Raw genomic sequence first — 24,407 nt, 5'->3', positions numbered from 1 at the left:
GAAAGGAGATGTAGAGGGATGGATCATGTACCACTTCTTTATGTTGATGATCTTATTTTTCTAAACAGATGTATTATACCTCAAATACAATATCCTTTAAATCATTTGCCGACTTTCCTATAATCTTAGTTGCATCCCGATCCCACAGCAGTAAAGAAATTGTACTGGTGCATTCCATCACTCTAACTTGTATCATGTACCTGAAAAGAGTTTGTATATTTAAAAAAATTTAATCTTTAATAATAGTAAAGAAACTATAAATTATGGTTATACCTATGAGTGGCAGATTGAATCTGCTCAATTACAATAAATTTTTCCCCCTCTTTGTCCACTTTCTTTGCTCAATTTTGCATGCTAAATAATACCATCCACGGTCTAATGTTACGTGTACAATAGTTGCTATGTCACGACCCTAGTTCTCCCTCCGTAAACTATCTTGACGGCACCAGTCTCTATGACTAAGCCTAACAAATTACGAAAAAGGAAATACAGATATGAAACTAGCAATTTATGGGTAAAAACATAAATAAAGAGTTTAAAAATGTTGCTCGGCATATACAATACATGCTCTCAAAACTGAATAAAACTCCCAAAACCCAAAATCTCATGAAGTAACAAGCTATAGAAACTACATAATGTTTTAAATCTAGAATGTCTAATCAAAAAAAGTACAGGAAGTCTAAAGCTGAAGGGGAGAATAGAGGGGGATTTCTAGGACTCCGGACGCGGAATATATACCTCGAAGTATCTAGTGTCGCCTGCCTCAGTGATAGAAAGGCTAAGCAAAAGAACCTGGATCTGCACACGAAAAAAATGTGCAGGAAAGAGCATGAGTACACCAGAACGGTACCCAATAAGTGCCAAGCCTAACCTCGGTCGAGTAGTGACGAGGAAGGTCAGGGCCCTACTGGTTATATACATAAAACAAGGTAAAACAGTATGAAATGAGACAGTATAATTAAAATACTAATGGTCGATAAAGAATAAAATCACAGAAGGAATATAACTCAGTACACTGAAATAGCAACAGGGAATCTCTCAGGATATCTTCCTGTAGTCCCAAACGTAAATGTGCAAAGGATCTCCCGAGATATTTTCCCGTAGTCCCAAAGTAAACATGCAGGGGGATCTCCCAAGATACTGTCCCGCAGTCCCAAAGTAAACACACAACAGTCTCGAGAAAGAATCTACAGTTTTATTCGAGAATAAACAGGAATTCTACTTTAAACATGCTGCACAGAATACAAGTAAGCAGTTAAAGCAGGTAAGACAATAAGATCACATAAGCATGCTTTTTCTAAACTAAACAATAGGCTTCAAGTACAAGTATTGCTCAATTACAAGAAAACATAGATATTTACTTAATGAAAACAGGGTTTTTCAACAATTAGCACGTGTACGCACTCGTCGCCTCACGTACACGACACTCATATAACAATAGTACCAAAATCCTAAGGGGATTTCCCCCACACAAGGTTAGGCAAGCCACTTACCTCGAACTGGCTCAAAATCAATCTGAAATCACGCTCTTGCCATGAGTATCCAACTCCGAGTTGCCCAAATCTAATCAAATAAATTTCATAATGTAAATATAACTACAAACAACGGATTTAACTAAAGGAATCGAAGCTAAGATAAGAAAATAGAAAAGGCCCAAAAATTCTCTCTGGGCCCACGTCTCGGAATTATGAACACACACTCACTCACGAGCACATTCGAACAAAAATCATCAAAATCTGATGCCAAAATCTCCCTCAAAACTCAAATTTTATGTTGGGGAACGTTTCCTCTTTTCTCCCAAATTTTTACCCCAAATCCGAAATTAAATAACAAAACTAAGATTCGATTAATGGAATATACTAGAAAGGGATTAGGAATCATTACCCAATGATCTTCTCTTTAAAATCCCCACAGAATCGCCCTACCCGAGCTCCAAATTTGATTTTCTAAGTTATGAACTCAAACCCTCGATTTTTCATATTTCTTCCCAGTGATTTCCGCTTCTGCGATCATGGGACCGCACTTGCTGTCCCCCACCTGCGCCCTGGGATCTGCATCTGCAGAATCTCATTAACTCTCCAGGCACCGCACCTGCGCTCCCTTTTCCGCAGATGCGGTCCGCTTCTACAGTCCTTTATCCACATCTGCGGTCACTGGCCATTATTTCCCAAACCGCACCTGCAACCTCCTTCATCACTTTTGCGGGCCGCACCTGCGGGCTCCTCACCGCAAGTGCAAAAATACCAGAAGCAACAACTTTAGAAATAGCCTAAGTCCCAATTCAACTTCCGTTAAGCATCTGAAACTCACCCGAGGTCCCTGGGACCTCAACCAAACATGCCAACCAATCCTAAAATTTCGTACGAACTTAGTCCAACCCTCAAATCACATAAAATAATGCTAAAACCACAAATCATCTTCCAATCCAAGCCTAAAGAACTTGAAATTTCAAGAATTCTACAACCGATGCCGAAACCAACTAAACCAAGTCTGATTGACCCCAAAATTTGCACACAAGTCACATTCAACACTACGGAGCTACTCCAACTTTCAGAATCGGATTCCGACCCTGATATCAAGTTTTCACTATCGATCCGAAAACTTCAAAAATTCAACTTTAGGCATTTCAAGCCGAAATAAGCTGCGGACCTCCAAAATGCAATCCGAACATGCCCCTAAGCCCGAAATCACTCAATAGAGCTAACAGAATCGACAAATTCCATTCCGAGGCCGTCTTCACACTACTCCGACTACGATCCAAATTCTAAAGCTTGAGCTCTTATTTAGAGACTAAGTGTCCCAAAGCACTTCGAAACTCAAAACGAATCTTTCCGGCAACTCACAATAGCAGAAACAAACATGGGGAAAGCAGTTAATAGGGGATCGAGACGTTAATTCTTAAAACAACTGGCCAAGTCGTTACATGCTACAACCCAGAAATTTCCTAGTTGCGCATAAAAATTGTATATACAAATGTTATTTAGAGAAAGATAAGATAAAACTTGTGCTAATTAAAAATTAACAAAAGTAAAAAAGTAGGTACTCACATGCTTATAGTCACTCAAAACCTCATTAGTTTTAACTCTAATACCTCCAGATGCTAGCTCATCAGCAATCGAATGAGTTTTGTGAGATGAAATTTGAGTAATTCTTTGTGAGCTTTCTCCATGCACAGAAACCATTCTGTTTCATTTTTTAACTCGAGATACATTAATAAATATTAAGACTAAAATTTAATTTGAAATAGCCTTAAATTTAGTATAACTTATAGAGACCTGGAGCAAGATTTTCATTGATTCAAAGCTTCGGCGTGTGCCAAGTGTTCCTCGCCAAATATTGTTCTACATGCTTAAAAGTAATTTGTAAGAGTTTACTAATTGTATATAGATGTTGTATTGCAAAGTAAGTAGATAATTTAATAATATCGATATCGATGTGCTCTAATCAATTGCATGACGACGACAACAGGCTTATCATTGGATCCATTCAAATATGGCTTAATCTGTTCCACAAAGTCTCCCCAAAGAGTTGCAGAAATATTATTACTCCTACAATTATTATAAGGTTAAGCATAAGAATTAAAATAAAGAATTGTTGAAATATTTACTTAGTTTAATAAATTGTGGAGAGCTTACTCATAATCTTGTATCTCAATGTTCATAAACATACGGATCCTATCATCTTGTTTGATAGTATGTACGCCCACATAACTCACAATTTTGCCAATAACATCTATAATAACATCGACCAAGGAAATATGTGCAAAATTGATAATAATTACAGACAATATAAATGAAGACCGTAAAAGAATTAATAAATTTCATGATCTATTTAATATGTAGCAATTGGTATACCAATAATGTCAAGAAATTAGATTATTTCATCAACAATAAGCAGCATGACAATGGTATGACATTATAAAATCACATACTAATAGATTTTAAACTCCTACCCTCTTTTGCTCAAGACACTAGAAGGATTGCATCCTTTTTCAGAAACTATCTTTTACTTGTTCAGTTTACCTTTTTCCCCCACTTATTTAGTTCCCTGCACCTATAAAGGCTATTTAGAAATCATATTATGATATTCTATAGAGTATTTAACAATATCAAGAAATTCAGCTTTAATTTAAAACTTAAGCTTTGATCTTATGTACTGTAATAAGTATTGATTTGGTTCTCACTTAGCACTCATAACATAGAAAACAAATAAAAAAAGTAAAATGAAACTGGAAAAAATGAAAGAAATTTAATTACTGAATATCAAGTATTGTCAAATCCTCAACGGTGATCTTATGCGTGAACATCAACTTAAACTTGTGGTCTTTGGTCTTCAGCTTCATATTATTTGGACAAATCATGAAATTATTCATGATTTGCAAGCCCATTTCCATAATTTCCTATTTGAATCTTTGGATAAAGACCTGTCAATCCTTGCGTGAATGCGGTCTCAATACAAAAATACTCAATTAGTTAAAATGATTAAGTTATTCCGTATATGACTGTAATATACATATGCATATGTAAACAATGCAAAACAGAAAGTAATCGTAAACTTCAAAACAATACCTTTTCATCCATCAGAATAATCTAAATTGAAAAAGGGCTATTAGGTCTGTCGTGATCCGGATTAGTCCAATGACACGACCCTAAACCCGGATCCAGTCGTGATGGCGCTTCTAGTGAATACACGGCCAGCCGACACTTACCCATTTCAGTTTTAAACGATTAACAATGAGAATTAGGTCTAAAATGTAATAGATAATCCAAAAGTAAGCAGTTAACAGAACAGTTTGCGGAAAACAAACCCAACACAGTCTGATACCGGGGTGTCACTATCAAGAGCATCTACCAATTCTAACACAAGTCTGAAAAGTCTACAAAGCTATCACAAAGCCATTAATAAGGGAAAATAAATGAGATAAGGGGGGGGGACTGTCACAATCCTGGTTCGCCCTCCGTGAACCATCGTGATGACACCTAGTCTCTACGACTAGGTAAGCCTAAAACATGGAAGATAAACCAATTTGCGGAAGAATACAATTTAAAACAGAAATAATGTAATAGAGCAGCATTTTAAAACTGCCGCTCGGAATACAAAATATAACTCCCAAATCCAATATATATCTCTCCCAAAACCCGGAAAGCCATGAATCACAAGCTAAGGATATTACATAGTGCTCTAACTCCAGAATAGTCTAAAACAAGTAAATACAAAAGGTCTATAACTACAAGAGAGAATAGAGAGAGACTCCTCGATCTGCAGATGCAGCAGATATACCTCGAAGTCTCCAAAGGGTCGCCTCGCCTCAAGGATGGTAAGTCTGAGTCAAGGTACCTGGATCTGCACATGAAAAACATTCGCAGAAAGGGCATGATTACACCACATCGGTACTTAGTAAGTGCCAAGCCTAACCTCGATCGAGTAGTGGCGAGGAAGGTTAGGGCCCTACTGAGATAAAATAAAAATATAAGATATAACAGTATAAGATAAGCAGTACAGTCAAAAACTAACACTAAGAATTTAATACAGGAAAACAAGGAATTCAATAACTGAAACAGAGGCAAAAACAATCACAAGGAAATAACCGGGGATCTCTCAGTATCCCGAGGATCTCTTAGTACCCTCAATATATGCCAGGGATCTCTCAGTATCCTCAATATATGCTAGGGATCTCTTGGTATCCCAAGGATCTCTTGGTATCCTCAATATGCGTGATAGGGATCTCTCGGTATCTTGAGGATCACTTGGTATCCTCAATATGCATGCCAGGGATCTCTTAGTATCCCGCACCTCAGTCCAATTCATAAATACGTACAGGGGATCTCCAAGGATGTCGTCCCGTAGTCTCAAAATAAAACACACAGCATCGGCACAAGAATATTCAATTAAGCTCAATTTCGTATCAAGTAACAGGTAATCCTAATCTAACATGCTTCACATAATTCAATTAAGGCAGTTTAAGCAAGCAAACAGTTAAGTCAACTAAACATGCTTTTTCTAAGCTAACAGTAGGTTTAAATTGCAAGTAAAATGAAACAGAAAAAGGAACAGAATTGAAATTTACTTAAATAAAACCATATTTTCAACAATTAGCTCAAGTACGCACTCGACACCTCACGTACAAGGCATTTCAAACATCAAATATACCAAATCCTAAGGGGAAGGTCCCCCACACAAGGTTAGACAAGCCACTTACCTCGAACCGGCTCAATAATCAATCCGAGACCACGTTCTTGCCACGAGTACTCGACTCCAAATGGCCCAAATCTATTCAATTCAGTTGCATAATGTAAATAACACTTCAAGTAACTGATTCTACAATTAAATTCTAAGCTAATGTGCGAAATTAGGTAAAATAACCAAAATGCCCCTCGGGCCCACATCTCGGAATCGGGTCAAATTCATATTTTCAGAATCCTCATACTCTAACGAGTTTATTCATACCAAAATTATCCAAATCTAAGGTCAAATTCCCAATCAAAAGTCAAATTCTATGTCTAAGAACTTTTTTCCAACTTTTCCCCAATTTTCATCTCCAATCCAAAATTAAATGATGAAACTAATTATAGATTGATAGAATATAACAAGAAAGGGTTAAAGAATTGTTACTCAATTATCTCCTCTTCAATTCCCTCCCAAAATCGCCCTCTCCCGAGCTCCAAATCGAATTTCCAACTTTTGAAACTAAACCCTCGAAATTTCATATTTCTACCTAGTTGTTACCTCATCTGCGGTCCTGGCACAACTTCTGCGGTCCCGCTTTTGTGGAACACGGGTCTCATCTGCGATTTCTCACTTAAAACCAATCTTACGCATCTGCGAGTCCCCATCCACAAATGCAGTACCGCTCCTGCGAAAATCCTACTGCTTTTGCGGTCCCTGCCGAACTTCCCCATTTCCGCTTCTGCGGTAGATCCGCCACTTCTGCGGCTCCACACCTGCGTTCCCACACTCGTAGGTGTAGTTATGACAGAAGAACAGCTGAAGCTGCAACTACAATATTTCAAAAATCTTTCTGTCAACCATCTGAAATCATCCCGAGGCCCCCAAGACCTCAACCAAACCTACCAACATATCCCATAACTTCATTCAAACTTGTTCCAACCTTCAGAACGTCCAAAACAACATCAAAACACCTATTTTCATTAGATTCAAGCCTAAGAATTCCAAAAACTCTAAAATACGCTTTTGATCAAAACGTCTATCAAACCTTGTCCGAATGACCTGAAATTTTGCGCACACGTCACATTTAACACTATGGAGCTACTCCAACTTTCGAAACTCCATTCCAACCCTCGGATCAAAATCTCACTATTGAACGAGAAACTTTAAAATTCGACCTTTCGGCCTTTCAATCCTAAATTACCTACGGACCTCCAAAATACAATCTGAACATGCCCTATTTACCGTGAAAATGGTAATAACAATTAAATTTGTAAATGGGATTCTAAAAATACGTGATCTATTCCCGAGCTAGTTGTAAGAGCAGTTGATGCTAATATGAAGTTTAAAGATTAAATGTGAGTTAAAACAAGGTAGTAATCAAATTGAAGGGCCTTCTGCTCGGATATAGGCTGGGTCGATGGGGGACCTCGGGGTCGAGCTCGATCTATCGGGGATAGTCGGGGATGGGATAACAGTTGAGGATATAATTAAACAAGGCTCCTTACGGCCAATACTAAGCTATATGATGGAGAACAAGTAAGAGAGCGATAGATATTAGGATGGCCTCGGTCCAGTGAGAATGAACAAGTTTAGAAAGAAAAGAGAGAGATATATTATTGCACTTGTGAAGAGATGGAGCAACATCCGCCCATTACAAGGTAGCGTGAGTCCCCTTAATATAGGAGGGGAACTCGGCTACAAGAACATGGGCATTAATTACAAAGTACAGAGATGGGATGGCTTGACGCGATGCCTTAACATAGGCTCTGGATAGGCCAACCCTGTCCGACTTAGCCATGTGCTTTGGTAGCTTTCCCCTATATCCTGGCTTCGATCTCTATTTTCTCTTAGTCAGGCCTCGACGAGCCCCAAGGTCGGGAACTCGGTCGTGGCCTCCCGTCCTCGGGGTCTCAGGCATTCTTCCAAAATGACTTGATAGCAAGAAATCAAGTCCTCTGATTTTTCCACATACAGATAGTCTTCGCGTTTCCCATAATGAAGTGATGGGAAATGATTCTAACACTTGACTCCTACAGCTTCTTACGGTGAAGTCATACCGATGATGTGACTCCTGACATGAGTTTTATGATAACCGGGCATCCACGGGGTTGTGTATGTTCGACTTCATTCAATGCATTCCCGATTCCCGCTCTCCAAGGTGAAGGTACTGCCATCGATTCGGTTTTCCAAGGATGCATTAACTGCGTCCATCGGTTAATCTTCCAAGGTCTCGACGACCGTGTCGTAATCCCCTATAAATGGGGGTGTTTTGACGTTTTTTTCCTATCCCAGTGCCTTCGTTGGCTTGCTTGCCTATTCCTTATTATCATCTTATTCTATCCCTGAACATCATGTTTGGGGCCCACGGCCTCAAGGCCGTTTGGGGGAGCTCCCTCAGATCGTGTTGTGGCCCTTTGCCAAGACTTCCCTTTGTCGAGGATAATCGTGATGCCCCGCTATTGTTGTGGTCGTCGATATGTTGGCCTTTGGTGCTGCTGTTGGCCCGAGGTGATGATGGACGGGGAGTCAGTTTCCCCCTCATGCAGACAACTGTTCGGATTATGCACCGCTGCTCAAAAGGGGGCTCGGATTATACACCGCTGCTCAACTTCATGCCCCGGCTCGACGTGGTGCTCTGCTCCGAGTTGGGGTCTTGCACGACTAGACGTTCCAAGAAGTGGATCCTAAGTAGCCGTGCAAATGGGACTGAGGGTTGTTCGGTCCACTGTCTCTCCGAGGTTCCCCTGGCCAAAGAGGGTCCTCGAGCTTCGGAAAGCTATGGCATTTTTTCATCCCTCCCTGTCACTCACCTTGTCCCTTAGGGATATCAGTGTGGAATATTGGGATGAAACTTCAGAGGATGTGCATCTAGAGGCACCTGTCGCGGACCTTCGAAGGCGGACCGGTCTTCGTGCTTTTACTTTGTGTATGCATGCCTTTGTCTCTTCTTTTATGCATAGAGATCCTCTGTAGGCTTTTGTAATTGTATGTAATGACCCCTCGAGGGCTATTGTACGTGGATCTTCATGAATATGAATATACTCCATTGACTTCTACTTTCGACCTTTGCTTTGTTATTGCATGCTCTCGTGCCCTTCGAGGCTTTTCGAATGTGTTCCTTTATTGTTAACCGCTGACATTTAACTTGGGCGTGAGCGTTCTTTCCGATCCTTTGCCAATCAACATGGCTCTTTTTCGAACCCATCGCCGTGCCTCGGAACAATCTTGGATTGATCTGATAGGCCCGGGCTACCGGGGCCCTCTAAGTTGTATGGAGATAAAACGCCGAATTTCGGGGCCTTCGAGGATGTTATCTCGAATGAAGGTCAGCTTTGGGCACCTGGGGGTCCCTTTTGATCTTGATGTAGATAGCCCCTTTTAGAACGTATAGGATAGACTTCTGCTGAGGAGTTGCTGTACTCAGGCACTGCCTCAGACCTTCGTGGAGCTTTCATGATCGGAGCTTCTTGTGTTTATTCCTCTTTATTATAAAAGGAATCATGAGGATCGGGTACTGCCCCACATCGAGTGATGGCGTCAAAGGCTTCCCGAAGTCCGACTTCTCTTTGGTGGGGATCCTCGGGGTAGAGCGCTGCCTTGAGATTGGAGATAATACGGACAATTCCTCGAATCTTGGCTTCTCGTCGGAGGATACTTTGGGGACCAGGTGTCACCCCGTTGATCTGCATGAAGGCTGTAGGTTTTTCGGGGCTCACTCCGGGTAGGTGAGTCATCGCTGCTTCTCGCATATATATGGGGTGGCTTTGGCTTCTTCACAAGACCTCACTATTTTTAGATAGCTGCTTTTCCGCTTTGGCATAGGGTTCTTCACTACTTCAGGTGCGAAAGTGTTGGTGTACACCCTTGCTCTGTTCTGTTAGTTTTACCATAATCATGGAAACCACTTCGGGGCCGGCCCGGCAGGGAGTGGGGAGTGTTGTTCCTGTCGCTTAGGAACAGTGGGATTTCGCTCTAAAGATGGCGTCTTTGATAAGAGGGGAACATCTGGAGATGGTGAGAAAATAATGCGAATGGAGTGAGGGGATCGCGCTCAGGTGCTTCCCCCGGATGAGAGTATCACGGACTCTACTGATGGATTCTTGAATGTATACCTATATCCTTCGCGTTTGGTCCCCTTGATAGGGTCGTGCTTGATTTTTGCTTGAAGTATCGGGTTACTTTGGCACAGATACATCCGTTGTTTTGGTGAGTGGTGCTGATGATGAGGTTCTTTGCGGAGAAGGCCGGGCTTGAATTCATGCTTAACCATCTCGTCAGGTTATACTGGCCCTTTCATCACCAGGGCCTACTAACCTGAGGTGTCGTTCGTCCATGCTTTTTGTAGTTGACGATGAAGAGGACGAGGATCGAGAGTGTATTGGTTTATCTGGGTCCAGACGGTCGACATTATCCCCATGGAGCTTTTGCCATTTCCCTGTCACGCCCCCTTTTTCTCGCGAAATCAGGTTTATGACATTTGGGAGGACAACTCGTTCCCTTTCGGGAATTGGGTTTGAAGAGTCTCCACCTAATGATTTGAGTGCATTAAGACACTAAGGAAGGTTTGATTTGAACAACCAGATATTGGGTAAGGGCTTGAAATTATCTCAAGGGGAAGGTGTTAGGCACCCCTCAAGATCCACTAGTGTGGTTCCTGGCCAAACTATTATTGTGACTTTAGGTACAAATAACACATAGGCAAATAAAGGCTTCCAATAAGAGGGGATTTTTCATGTAATGGTTACAAATATACAAAAGTAAGAAAAAGGAACTAAAAAAATTGATTTTCTTAAAAGCAATGGTTTTAAAAAACCATTTAAGAGAAAAAAAGAAAACAAAGGGAGGGGGGTCCTAGGTTTATTAATTATATGGATCACCCCACACAACACCCTGTAATCACTCCTCAATGAGGGGCTACACGAGATGTTATCGCGTGGTCATCATATCCATATCTACCCTTTCTCACCCCGTTGAGGTATTAAAGCGCAAAATGGTCTCGTTTACTCATTGCATGCTATTACCCACCCCAATCCTATCAGTCCCGGAGGCATTTGGGACTACTAATCCTAAAAGGGAGGGATGTTGGGCTTATTTGTAGTTTCAATAGGTAAAAAAACTAAGGCGACAAACAAAACATATATGGAAAGTATGGGGAAGAATATAAACAAATGAAAAGGCGCAAGCAGACCTCCTTTAAGTAGAGAAAAAGCAAGTAGTTAGCATGACTTACACATACTGTTTAGGGTCTGATTAAACTTAAAGGATCGAGACAAACTATTTTATTACATAGTTCAGATACGAAGCCCGAGTTAGGCCTGTCTGCTGGTTGTAGCATATAAAATTTGATTCAGTTTATAAATTTTCACCCTATGGCTTGCCTAAGTGTTAGACGAAGACCCTATAGGTATGATATCTACTGATTCCAGAAACAATGAAGTAAACATGAATACATACTGATTTTAAAAAATCATCTGTTATTAAAGAAAGGCGAGTTTTAGCAAAAAGAGCACAAGTCATTGTGACTGGTTTTAGACTTATAAGCCAGTGAAGCTGTTCAGATTCGATTAAAGCTCCTATAGGCATGCTTTCTATGTGTTGTCGATTTTGAACACTTTTATAAACGTAGTAAAAAATGCAAAAATCCTATAGGCATGGCATCTAGAAGCTAAATTTCGTTTAAAGCCTATGAACATGATATCTAATGGCGGTTGATTATTTAAGAACTATAAACGTGTTTGCCTAATAAGGAATGCATATGCAAGATTCAGAAATTCCTATGGGCAGGATATCTATATGATATGCAGAAATTCTTATAGACATGGTATTTATATGAGAATGCAGAAATTCTTATAGACATGATATCTATATGAGAATGCAAGATTCCTATAGGCAGGTTATCTATATGAGAATACAGAAATTCATAAACTCCTATAGGCAGGTTATCTACCCCTTGTTGTATACATAATTAACCTTCCATTTTCACTAACCATCCCCGAGAGTTTATTACAAAGTTATTACAACCCAGAAAAAGTAGAGTAAAGGAAAAATACATCATAAATTAAAAGGTACAACCAAGGAGAGCCTGATTCAGATATCCTGTCTGAAGTATGAAGTAAATCAACTCCAAGAAATCATATTTCAAAGCCTTTCTCCTATTTGGGGTGTGTCAGAGTTCCCTAAGAGTCTCATATGAACTCCGGGCAGTGCTTACATGCAAATGTATCACGAATTAAGCCATAGTATAGTGTGGAAGGGCCAACCCTCAGGTGTCCAAGTTTAGAGGGAGCTCGAGGTCCCAAGGCCAGGCTCACAAGAGGGGGGGCAGAACTTAGGGACTAAGAGAGAGTGAGAGTGCAGAATTCTGAAAGGGGAAAAGGGGAAGGGAAATAGTACACATAGGGATATAGGGAATGGGGGGATTGCAAGAGCATAAGAAGAGCAAGCTGATGGGCATACCTAGCAATGGGATATGTTGGCACACCCTCCAGCCTGTTTAGAGGTTAAGGCCCCATTGGTTAAAAAATCAGTTCATGAACAACAAATCATATTATCATGACCTAAGCCACCATTTACAAACACATGGGGTAATGGGATAGGGAAAGATTCACAATAGAAACAGGCAGTAGAACATAGGCATACTAAGCTAAATGTCGAACTCTACAGAAAACAATAAAGTAGACATGGATAGAAAGACTGTAAGTAAACACATTGGGGTGATGCTGAAACTTAAATCAGGACATACCAGTTTCAAAGAAATAAGTAGAAAAAGCAGTAGTTTTGTAAGGGCCAAAGTGCAAATAGGAAAACAGAATACTATAAGTGTGATTTTAGAAGAGATTGTGAAATTGTGAAGTCTGAAGTTTGTGTTTGTGAAAAGGGTCGTGCCTTTTATATGTAGAAAGTAGGCAGAAATAAGGTAAGAAAATAATTTGAAAACTGATTGTCAATCAATTACACAAGGCTTCCCTTAATTAAGGGATTCAGTTTCAAAACGAGTAAAACCATTTAAGGAAAGGAATTGAATAAACACTTTGTGTAAAGCATGCAATTGAGGGCAAATACATAAAGGTTATTTAATGACAGGGTTTTGACAGTACACGGTTTGTGCAAATAAGGTAAGGGAGTCAAATAACAGCCAGTAAATCACAAGGTCTGAGATTTGGTATGAATGAACCAAGTCAAAAAAGATGAAGAAGGGTTTTACTTACGTCGAGTAACAGAGGAAATCAGTAAAAAGATGGAAAGAAATAAATCAAGCTATATTCAAAAGGAAGTTTGCACTAATTGCAAATTTGAAAACCATTTAGAGGAAAATTCATCATATATAAGGAGCATGTGAGCATGAAAGAAAATTGTCGTGTAAATTAGTAGAAAATTTCAATGTAGAAGAGTTTAGCAAAAAGTTCAGCATTGTATGAAAACAAAGATGTCTAAACTTAGTTTAGAGACTCAAAGTCAGTCTGAAAAAGTTAAGGGTTCTAAAATAAAACCCTAGTTCAATCATACCTCCAGAGAACCCCCAAATTCTAGGGTTTTCACCTTGAATCAAGTACAGAGATAAGGAGGCAAGTAGTCGAATCGAAACATGTTTAGAGGTTTCAGAAAAGAACTGAAACTTCTAACAAGCTTCTTCCAGCAACAGAACTCATGAATAGCATGTAAATACAGTAGAGGGGTTCAAGGCAAATAGAGTAGAGAAACTAGTTCGAAACATGAAGAGAAAAGACTGATAAGAACAGTAAAAGAAAGCATGCTTAAGAAGACCATTTAAAAAGAAACTTAAACAAAGTTAAATAGAAGAAAAATAGTAAGAACATGTAAGAACACAGTAAAAGAATACAGTAGGCGAAACATACCAGAACATAATAGAAGAAAATAGCAGAACATAGTAGAAAAACATACAAGAACATAGTATAGAAAGTACAATAGAAGAACATACAAGGTAGAAGAAAAACATAGAACACAGTAGAGGCAAATACACACAAAAGAAAAGGAAAAGAAAGTCAGAGAAACACTTAAGCATTTTCAGAAAATCATAATCGTAAAAGAAAGACTTTGAAAAGTAATTTTCAAAAGAAAAGTTAGGGAGATCATTTGAAAATTGAAAGAGAGCACAGGTACACAATGGATCTAAAGAGATAGGAGAAAACCTCGAAGGGTTAGGGTTTCAGAGAACCCTAGAAATGAGAAAAGCTTTGAAAAGGTCACCGATCTGAGTCGGAGAGGTCAGAACCAAGCTCAAAACACCATGGTACGTCAGAGCAAGGGCGGTGATGACTCTAGAACTTTGAATCGGGAGAGATCTGGGTGCAAACCTTTGAGGCCTGGCCTCGAATCTTCAGGTATCAGATGTGTAAGAGCAAGGGGAGGTGAGTATAGGGCCCTCACAGCTTGGGAAGCCATGGTTTTCGGTGGGTTTTGAGGTGGAAGATGATGATAGGCGGCTAGGGTTAGGGAAGGTTCGAGAGAGATTGAGAGAGGAGAGGGGTTTCAGAGGCAGCAGGTGAATGAAAATGATTTTAGGGTTGGGGTGTTTGTGAATTAAAAAAGGAAAGGGAGAACGTGAGCCGTTGATCTCTTAGATCAACGGCTGGGATTTGAAAGGGGGGCCGTGTGGGTTATTAAAAAAGGTCGGGTAACTGAATTTGAAATTGGGTTTAACTGCGTTCCAAATCTGGTTAAAACTGAAATGTGAATGGGCTAACATATAAATAGCCATTTTTCCTTATTTATTTTATAAAAATAGTAAAATAATCTCCGAAAATAAAATAAAGGTAACAAAATAATTAATAATACATAATTATCAAACTAAAAATACTGGAGTCAATTTTATAATTATGAACACAATTAAATCTTGAAATAGGCTAATATCGCAATTATACACAATTGAGCTTTCAAAAATACTAAATAAATTTGTAAAAATATGCAAAAATTATGTCAGCTATATTTTAATATAAATATGAGAATTCAATAAGTGAATCACCAAAAATGATAATTTTAGAGATAATTATTGGGGTTTTCTTGATAAAATAGAGTAATAAATAGATTTAAAAATCTATAAAAATTAAGAGAAAAATAATAAAACCTTGGGACATACTTATATATACATATACGTGCTATTTTGAAAGTATTTTGAATATAAAAAATATACAAGAAAACATTGGGTATCAACAGAATGGTTTGAAGAATTTGACCAAGCTCTGGCTCCTGAGCTGCCTACATATCCCTGGTCTTACAGGAATTAGGTCGTATGTAGTTCAGGATCCATCGGCGGAATATTCCGATGGAGATTTTCCAAGATGAACGCGCTATTTGGGTTGGGATGGATGGTTAAAGTCTATCAGGGTTGTGAGAACTGGAGCGGGATTGCTCCTGCTAAGACAGTTGTTTCTCGCTGGTTTACCTGCAAATAAGCAATACAAGTGTATATTGTGCAGAAATTTAGATGTGATGCAAGTTCCTGTTGGACCATGAATGTTGTCTTTGGACGGTTAGGATGACGTCCTCAGACCATGACGTCCTGGGCCATGAAGAGTATAATAAGGATTCGCAGGACATGAAATGATGCTCTCGGGCTATGAGAATGATGCCTACCAACTATGATGCATTTGAATAATGATATGCAAAAGATAAAAAGGGGTCCTCACGCCATGGCATGGCGTTCTCGGGCTATGAAAATGGTGCCTCCGAACAATGACGCCTTTGGAAAGATTGGCGATCTTTCAGCCCATGAGATACAGAAGGTGGAAATCTTTCAGCCGATGCAAGATATGAATGCAGTGGCGATCTTTCAGCCAATGCAAGATGTAAATAAAGTGGCGATCCTTCAGCCATGCAAGATATAAATAAAGTGGCGATCCTTTAGCCATGCAAGATATAAATGAAGTGGCGATATTTCAGCCATGCAAGATGTAAATGAAGTAGCGATCTTTCAGCCATGCAAGATGTAAATAAAGTGACGATCTTTCAGCCATGCAAGATGTAAATAAAGTGGCGATCTTTCAGCCATGCAAGATATAAATAAAGTGGCGATCTTTCAGACATGCAAGATGGAGGTAGAGCTTAACCTCGGAAGGCAGAATGGTAGCCTTATGTAATGCAGAAAATGCAGATGGAGGTAGAGCTTAACCTCGGAAGGCAGAATGATAGCCTTATGCAATGCAGCGAAATGCAGAAGGAGGTAGAGCTTAACCTCGGAAGGCAGAATGGTAGCCTTATGCAATGCAGAGAATGCAAATGGAGGTAGAGCTTAACCTCGGAAGGCAGAATGGTAGCCTTATGCAATGCAGAGAATGCAGATGGAGGCAGAGCTTAGTCTCGGAAGGCAGAATGGTAGCCTTATGCAATGCAGAGAATGCGGATGGAGGTAGAGCTTAACAACGGAAGGCAGAATGGTAGCCTTATGCAATGCAGATAATGCAGATTGTGACAGAGCTTAGTCTCGGAAGGAAGAATGGTAGCCTTATGCAATGCTGAGAATGCAGATGGAGACAGAGCTTAGTCTCAGAAGGCAGAATGTTAGCCTTATGCAATGCAGAGAATGCAGATGGAGATAGAGCTTAGTCTCGGAAGGCAGAATGGTAGCCTTATGCAAGAAATAAAAGGCAGGCAGTAGTAGAGTTTTCTTAGCTGATATCTGACGTCGATATTGTGGTTGCTGGGGATATTGTGTGCATATAGCAACTGTGAATAGGTGACGTTTCTGAGAGTTGTATTCCTGATCAGTATGAGTGTATAGTATATTTGATGATTTTGCACCTCAAGTGCCTGCATCCAAAGAAAAATCGTGAGTTTTGTAAAGGGGGAAGGTTAGTTCGTATCCCCGCTGCCTTTGCTTGGCCTGCTCGGCTCTGTTTTGGTGATATTGTGCGTATCATTGGGATATCATTGCTAAACAAGGCAATTTTGGCAATAAACATGCATGATTTAGTAAAATATAACATAAATAAATAATTGAGAATAGTTTTCTTTAGATGAATCGATGACTGCGACGTGGTTCAAGATATTGCAACTTCTCTTGCTCCGGAATTTTGAGGGTCCCCCTCAAAATTTTGCCCTAGTTTACTAGGCTGCTGCTCCCGACGACTGTTAATGATAAATGGCCGGAATCGACTTCGGAATTTTGAGGGTCCTCCTCAAATTTTTCCCCAGTTTCCAATAGCGGGGGAAATGAAATTTTTATTGAATTATGACCGAACCCATAGGGCTGCCTACGTATCCCCTCTTCAACGGGAATCAGGTCAGGCGTAGTTCAAATTACATCATAAAAGAATGCATAAAGGTTACACATAGTATTGTTTGACTGCGTCTGAATTGATTGGCTTTGGCCAAACTTCTCCATCCATTTCTGCGAGTATGAGGGCTCCTCCCATTAGAACCCGGTGAACCATGTACGTACCCTTCCAGTTGGGAGAGAATTTCCCTTTGGCTTCATCTTGATGCGGAAATATTTTCTTTAACACCAGCTACCCCGGTGTGAATTGTCTCGGCTTGACTCTTTTGTTGAAGGCTCTGGACATTCTGTTCTGATAGAGCTGAACATGGAAAATTGCATTCATTTTCTTTCTGTATATAAGAGCTAGTTGCTCGTAACGACTCTTCACCCATTCTGCATCGTTAAGGAAGGAATTTCCACCTCGGCGGGAATGACTGCCTCTATACCGTAAACCAGCATATAGGGAGTTGCTCCTGTTGATGTGCGGACTGTGGTGCGGTATCCCAATAAAGCAAATGAGAGCTTCTCGTGCCACTGCTTATGCTTCTCTATCATCTTCCTTAGTATCTTCTTGATATTCTTGTTGGCGGCCTCTACGGCTCTGTTCATCTGAGGTCTGTAAGCTATAGAATTCTTGTGTTTGATCTTGAAGGTTTCACACATGGATTTCATCAAATTGCTATTAAGGTTGGAGCCATTATCAGTAATGATTGACTCTGGAATTCCGAACAGACACACGATTCGGTCATGGACGAAATCTGCCATGACTTTCTTAGTCACTGCCTTGTAAGATGCTGCTTCAACCCATTTGATGAAATAATCAATTACTACTAGAATAAACCTATGCCCGTTTGATGCGGCGGGTTCGATTGGTCCGATAACATCTATTCCCCAGGCGGCAAACGACCATAGAGATCTTGTTTCATTAAGCTCATTTGGAGGCACCTTTATCATGTCTGCATGTATCTGGTAGTGGTGGCATTTTCGGACATACTAGATGCAGTTTGTTTCCATAGTTATCCAAAATTAACCAGCTCGGAGTATTTTCTTTGCTAGAACAAAGCCAATCATATATGGACCACAGGTCCCTGCATGAATTTCCTCTAATATCCTGGATGCTTCCTTTGCGTCGACACACAGTATTCCCAAATCAGGAGTCCTCCTGTACAAGATTCCTCTGTTGTGAAAGAAATTGTTGGATAACCTCCAAAGCATGGGCTTCTGAGTAGCGTTTGCGAGTTCTGGGTATTCTCTTTTTGCCAAGTATTCCTTGATATCATGAAACCAAGGATTTTCGTCTACTTCTTCTTCTACATGAGCACAGTAAGCTGGCTAATCAGGGATCTTTACCGGAATGGGATCAATGAAATTCTTGTCTGGATGTTGTATAATGGATGATAGGGTAGCCAGTGCCTCGGCGAATTCATTCTGAACCCTGGGAACATGCTGGAATTCTGTCTTTGTGAACCTCTTTCTCAACTCCTGCACGTGATACAGATAAGGAAGTATCTTGGAGTTATTGGTCGCTCATTCTTCTCGGACCTGATGTATAAGCAAGTCTGAATCCCTAGTTACTAGCAACTCTTATATGTTCATGTCAATGGCCATCTTGAGCCCTAAGATGCAGGCTTCGTACTCGTCCATGTTGTTGGTGCATGGGAACCTGAGCTTGGCAGGTACCAGATAATGCTGACCGGTTTCTGATACTAGGACTACTCTTATGCCCACTCCTTTGAAATTTGCTGCTCCGTCAAAAAACATTCTCCAACCATCATAGGATTCTGCAATGTCTTTTCCTATGAATGATACCTCTTCATCAGGAAAATATATTTTCAGGGGTTCATATTCTCCGTCCACGGGATTTTCAGCAAGGTGATCTACTAGTGCATGTCCTTTGATTGCTTTATGAGTCACGTAGACAATGTCAAATTCACTCAACAGGATTTGCCACTTGGCCAGCTTGCCAGTGGGCGTGGGCTTCTGAAAGATGTACTTCAAGGGATCCATCCTTGATATGAGATATGTAGTATAGGCACAGAAGTAGTGCCTCAACTTCTGAGCTACCCAAGTCAAAGCACAATAGGTGCGCTCTAACAAAGAATATCGAGCCTCGTACGGGGTGAATTTCTTACTGAGGTAATAGATGGCCTGCTCTTTCCTCCCTGTTTCATCATGCTGCCCCAGAACACAACCAAATGCTCCATCCAATATTGCAAGGTAGAGTAATAAAGGTCTACCTATCTAAGGCGGAACTAAGACTGGTGGTGTTGATATGTATTCCTTGATTCTGTCGAATGCTTTTTGGCAATCATCAGTCCATTTGGTAGCGGCGTCCTTCTTCAACATCTTAAAGATCGGCTCACAGATAACTATATATTGTGCTATGAACCGGCTGATATAGTTAAGTCTCCCCAAGAAACTCATCACGTCCTTCTTGTTCTTTGGCGGTGGCAATTCTTGAATAGCTTTGACCTTTGATGGATCCAGTTCTATTCCTCGGTGACTCACAATAAACCCAAGTAGTTTCCCGTAGGAACCCCAAATGCACATTTTGCGGGATTTAGTTTTAGGTTGTACCTTCACAGTCTATTGAAGAATTTCCTCAAATCTTCCATGTGATCAGCGGTTTTCTTGGACTTGATAATAACATCATCTATGTACACCTCTATCTCCTTGTGTATCATATCGTGGAAGATGGTAGTCATGGCCCTTATGTAGGTGGACCCTGCATTCTTTAACCCAAACGGCATCATCTTGTAACATTACATTCTCCACGGCGTAATGAAGGTCGTTTTCTCAGCATCTTGTTCATCCATCCAGATCTAATGATACCTAGCGAAACAATCTACAAATGATTGCAACTCATGCTTGGCACAATCGTCAATTAGGATGTGTATGTTTATCAAGGGGAAGTCATCTTTCGAACTAGCCCGGTTGAGATCACGGTAGTCGACACAGACTCTGACCTTCCCGTCCTTATTCGGTATTGGTACGATGTTGGCTAGCCATGTTGGATATTCTACTACCCTGAGGACCTTAGATTTGACCTGCTTAGTGATTTCTTCCTTGATTTTTAGACTTATGTCGGGTTTAAACTTTCGGAGCTTCTTTTTCACCGGTGGACATGTCGGATCAGTTGGTAGTTTGTGCACCATAATAGATGTACTCAAACCAGTCATGTCATCATATGACCAGGCAAATATGTCCTCATATTCCCTCTGAAATTCTATGTATTCTTCCTTTTCTAACGGTGACAAATGAACGATGATCCGAGTTTCTTTGATATTTTCTACATCTCCCAGGTTAACAATCTCGGTCTCGTCCAGGTTGGACTTAGGTCTGTTCTCAAAATTCTCAACCTCTTTAACAATCTCTTCCAATATATCATCTTCCTCTGAATCTATGTCCGTTTGTTGCATTATCTCGTTGCATGTCACAACCATTGGTTCATCAAGATAGGTAATAGTAATGCTGTATAAATACAGTAATGAGATAAAATAATAAGAGTAAGATTTGTAAGGAAACCGAAATGCTTTCATAAATTTCATAATTGTTTTGAACATTGGAAGGTCTTATTGCGAAAATTCAAAAATGCGAAGGAAAATCAACTTGTAGAAATAAAAGATAATGCATGATGCTTCGTTCAGCCTTGCTACCCCGAGGCTTTCCAGGCTCTAGCGGTTCTGATGGTCCAATTGTTGAGGCATGCTCCTCGGCTTACGGCCTGTATGGAAGGGCCTTCCTCCCCCTCCTCCTCGAAAATGACACAACAATCCATGTCATCATCTTCTAGGAACAAATTCCTCACTGTTGCTAGTGCTTCCTCTTCTTTCGACCTATAGATAACATCAGCCGGCTGGAAAGTCTGCTCCAGATGTGGTATTGACTGCTCTAGCGGATAGTATGGATCGCTCCATGGTGGCGACCAGTTGTTGAATTCCTCCCAAGTATACTCGTATCCCAGACCAAAGGTGGTGCCATGTTTCTTTAGTTTGATAGCTTGGTGATTCCTTGGAGGTTCTTGCCAAGTACCTTGCCAGGCTCATATCCGCTCCAGTTCAATATGCTTTCAATTTTTTTGTCCCACCATTTGTCTTTGTTAACGATGTTGACTCGCTCTATGTGGTGATAGGTTTCCCCGCCTATCTTTCTCCTTCCTCCAATCGCTGGGATGGTTTGGCGACTATATATGGGATTTCTACCATCGCCGTGAATGATCACCTCTTGGTGGTTCCATTCAAATTTCACCACCTAATGTAGTGTTGACGCTACGGCCCCAACGGCATGAATCCAAGGCCATCCTAACAGCAAATTGTAATAGGCCAACACGTCTATAACTTGAAAATCAACGTCGAACCAAGTAGGCCCCATTTGAAAACACAGGCTAATTTCTCCAATGGTGGATCTTTGGGAACCGTCGAAAGCTTTGACGTTGATAGCCCCGTCCTTGATCTCATGCAGCCCCTTCCCCAATGTTCTAAGTGTTACCAGCTGACAAATATTGAGGCTGGACCCTACATCAATCAGGACCCTGGTGATAAAATAATCTTCGCATTGCACGATGATATGCAACACTTTGTTATGACTCAACCCTTCTGGTGGCAGCTCATCTTCATGAAAAGTGATCTTGTGACTTTCCAATACCTGCCCTACCATGTTTTCCATTTATCCTCCGGTGATGTTGCTTGATACATATGCCTCACTCAACACCTTTAACAAAGCATTTTTATGTGCATTGGAACTTTGCAGCAAAGCTAAGATAGAAATCTGTGTCGGTGTTTTGTTTAGCTGATCAATGACTGAGTATTCTTTGGCTTGTATCTTTCTCCAGAGATCATCAAGCCCAGTTTCAGTGATGGTCGGCCGACCAGAGGCCTGCTTACTCTCAGCTAAATGCTCCGGAGTATAAACCCTGTCGGTTCTTGTCATACCCTGTGCCGTAACTGTTTCCCCAAATTTAGCTTTTCCTTTCCTTCTCGCCTTGACTGTGTAATCCTAAGGTATGGCATTTGTATGGAATGGTGTTATGGATGACAGTGCTACTAGAATGGGTACCTTTACTCCGAATGGAGCATGTATTTTGGAGGGTAAAACCGCAACTTCAAATGGTGCGGGTGCATTTTCTGGAGACCCAAACTCGACCTCCATTGGTGTTGGCGTCTTTGCAAGGGGTGGTGCTTCAAACTCAAGTGGTACAGACATGTTTACCTCGGCATCCCCAGAAGGATGAGTCTGGACTACAATCATATTGAGGGTGACTATTTGCTTCTTTGGTTCGTCACCTTCTGTGATTAAACTAATCGATCCTTTGGGATCCCAATCATCATCTATTTCAATCATGTGAACACCTCCACCCTTATGGTCCGGCAGAGGGTTGTTGCGGACATTCGAAGTAGGCTCCTTTGCTATAATGATCTTGTTATCGATCAGAGTCTGGATCTTATCTTTCATAGAGCGGCATTCATCAATGGTATGTCCCTTCATGCCGGAATGGTATGCACAGGATTTATTTGGATTGACCCACTGAGAAGGGTTTTCAGGGGTTATAGTAGGGATAGGGGTGACATAACCAATAGTTTTGAGCCTTTCGTACAGCTGGTCAATCGGTTCAGCAATGGCGGTATACTATTTGGGGGGTCTTCTGTCGAAATTTGGTCGAGGTCTAGGAAAGTTTTCACGTATGGGAGGTGATTGATAGTGGGATGGCTGAGCATTATAGGCTTGGTAGACATGTACAGGTTGGGAATATCTGGGTGAAGTAGGTTGATATGTAGGAGGTGGGTTGATTGGTAAGTAGGTGATGGAGTTTGGAACGAGGGTGAGGGTGCTTGGTAATTCGGGGTAGGCTGATATGTGAGTGGAGGTATCGGATAGGCTTGGTATTTGATAGGGGATTTGGCTCTTTGTGAAAACACTACGGCACCTACGTCCTTTTTCTTGGACATACGACAAGACTATAAAGCCCTATTGGCAGCTTGCAAAGCTTCAAAGTTTGTAACCATACCACTTTGATGCCTTTCTCGATCCTTTCCCCTAGCTTGATGATGTCGGAAAATTGCTGGCTCTCAATCAACATCAGCCTTTCATGGTACTGTGGGTCTTGAGCCCGGACGAAAAACTTGTTCATGTGTTTTTCTTTTAAAGCAGGTCTGACCTTAGCAGCTTCTGATCTCCAGCGAGTGGCATACTCGCGGAATGTTTCTATGGGCTTCTTCTTTAAGTTCTGAATGTACAACACATCTGGTGCATTTTCTGTGTTGAACCTAAACTTGTCCATCAGGTCAGACGCCATACTCACTGAGTTTGACCATTTCTTCGGGTCTTGGCTAATGTACCAAGACAGATCATCTCCCTTCAGACTCCTCATGAAAAGCTTCATGCGAATCTTTTCGTCTTTCCCTACTCCGACCAACTTGTCGCAGTATGTTCTCAAGTGGACTCTTGGATCCCCTGTACCATTAAACATCTCAAACTTAGGAGGTTTGTACCCCTCGAGAAGTTCAACATCCGATTGTATGCAAAGATCTTCGTAGTTCAACCCTTCAATCCCCTTACTTCCTTCGACACCCTGAATTCGACTAGTCAATTTCTTGAGTTCCACAGCCAGGTTCCTGATGAATGAGTCTTTATCATCAGACTCGGGTGTGCTTAAGCCAGGTCGGGTGGAGTGTAGCATGGTTTCCACATAGATGGGGGGTGTTATGATGGGCGTGGAAATGGTCATTTGTGGAATTTAGAGGTTTTGGGATGAGTAGTGGAGTATTGTTGGAAGTGTGGCAAGTATTGCAGTGGTGGTGAGGATCAGGATAGTTTTGTGGGTTTGGGATGTTTTGTGGAGGCGTGGGGTTCTGAGCATTTGGAAAATTGATATCTGGAGTGGTGAGGGAAATGACAAGTTTGCCAGATTCCGAACCAGATCAAGTTCTTCCTGAAATTTCAACAGTTTCTGCTCGAGTTGGGATGCACTTTCTTTGGAGACCTGAGCACCATGAGTGACCTCTACCCGTTCAGTTGAGTTTTCCTT

Source organism: Nicotiana tabacum, chromosome 20 (assembly GCF_000715075.1).
Source record: "Nicotiana tabacum cultivar K326 chromosome 20, ASM71507v2, whole genome shotgun sequence".
Classification (NCBI taxonomy): Eukaryota; Viridiplantae; Streptophyta; class Magnoliopsida; order Solanales; family Solanaceae; genus Nicotiana; species Nicotiana tabacum.
This window is presented reverse-complemented; position numbering follows the sequence as displayed.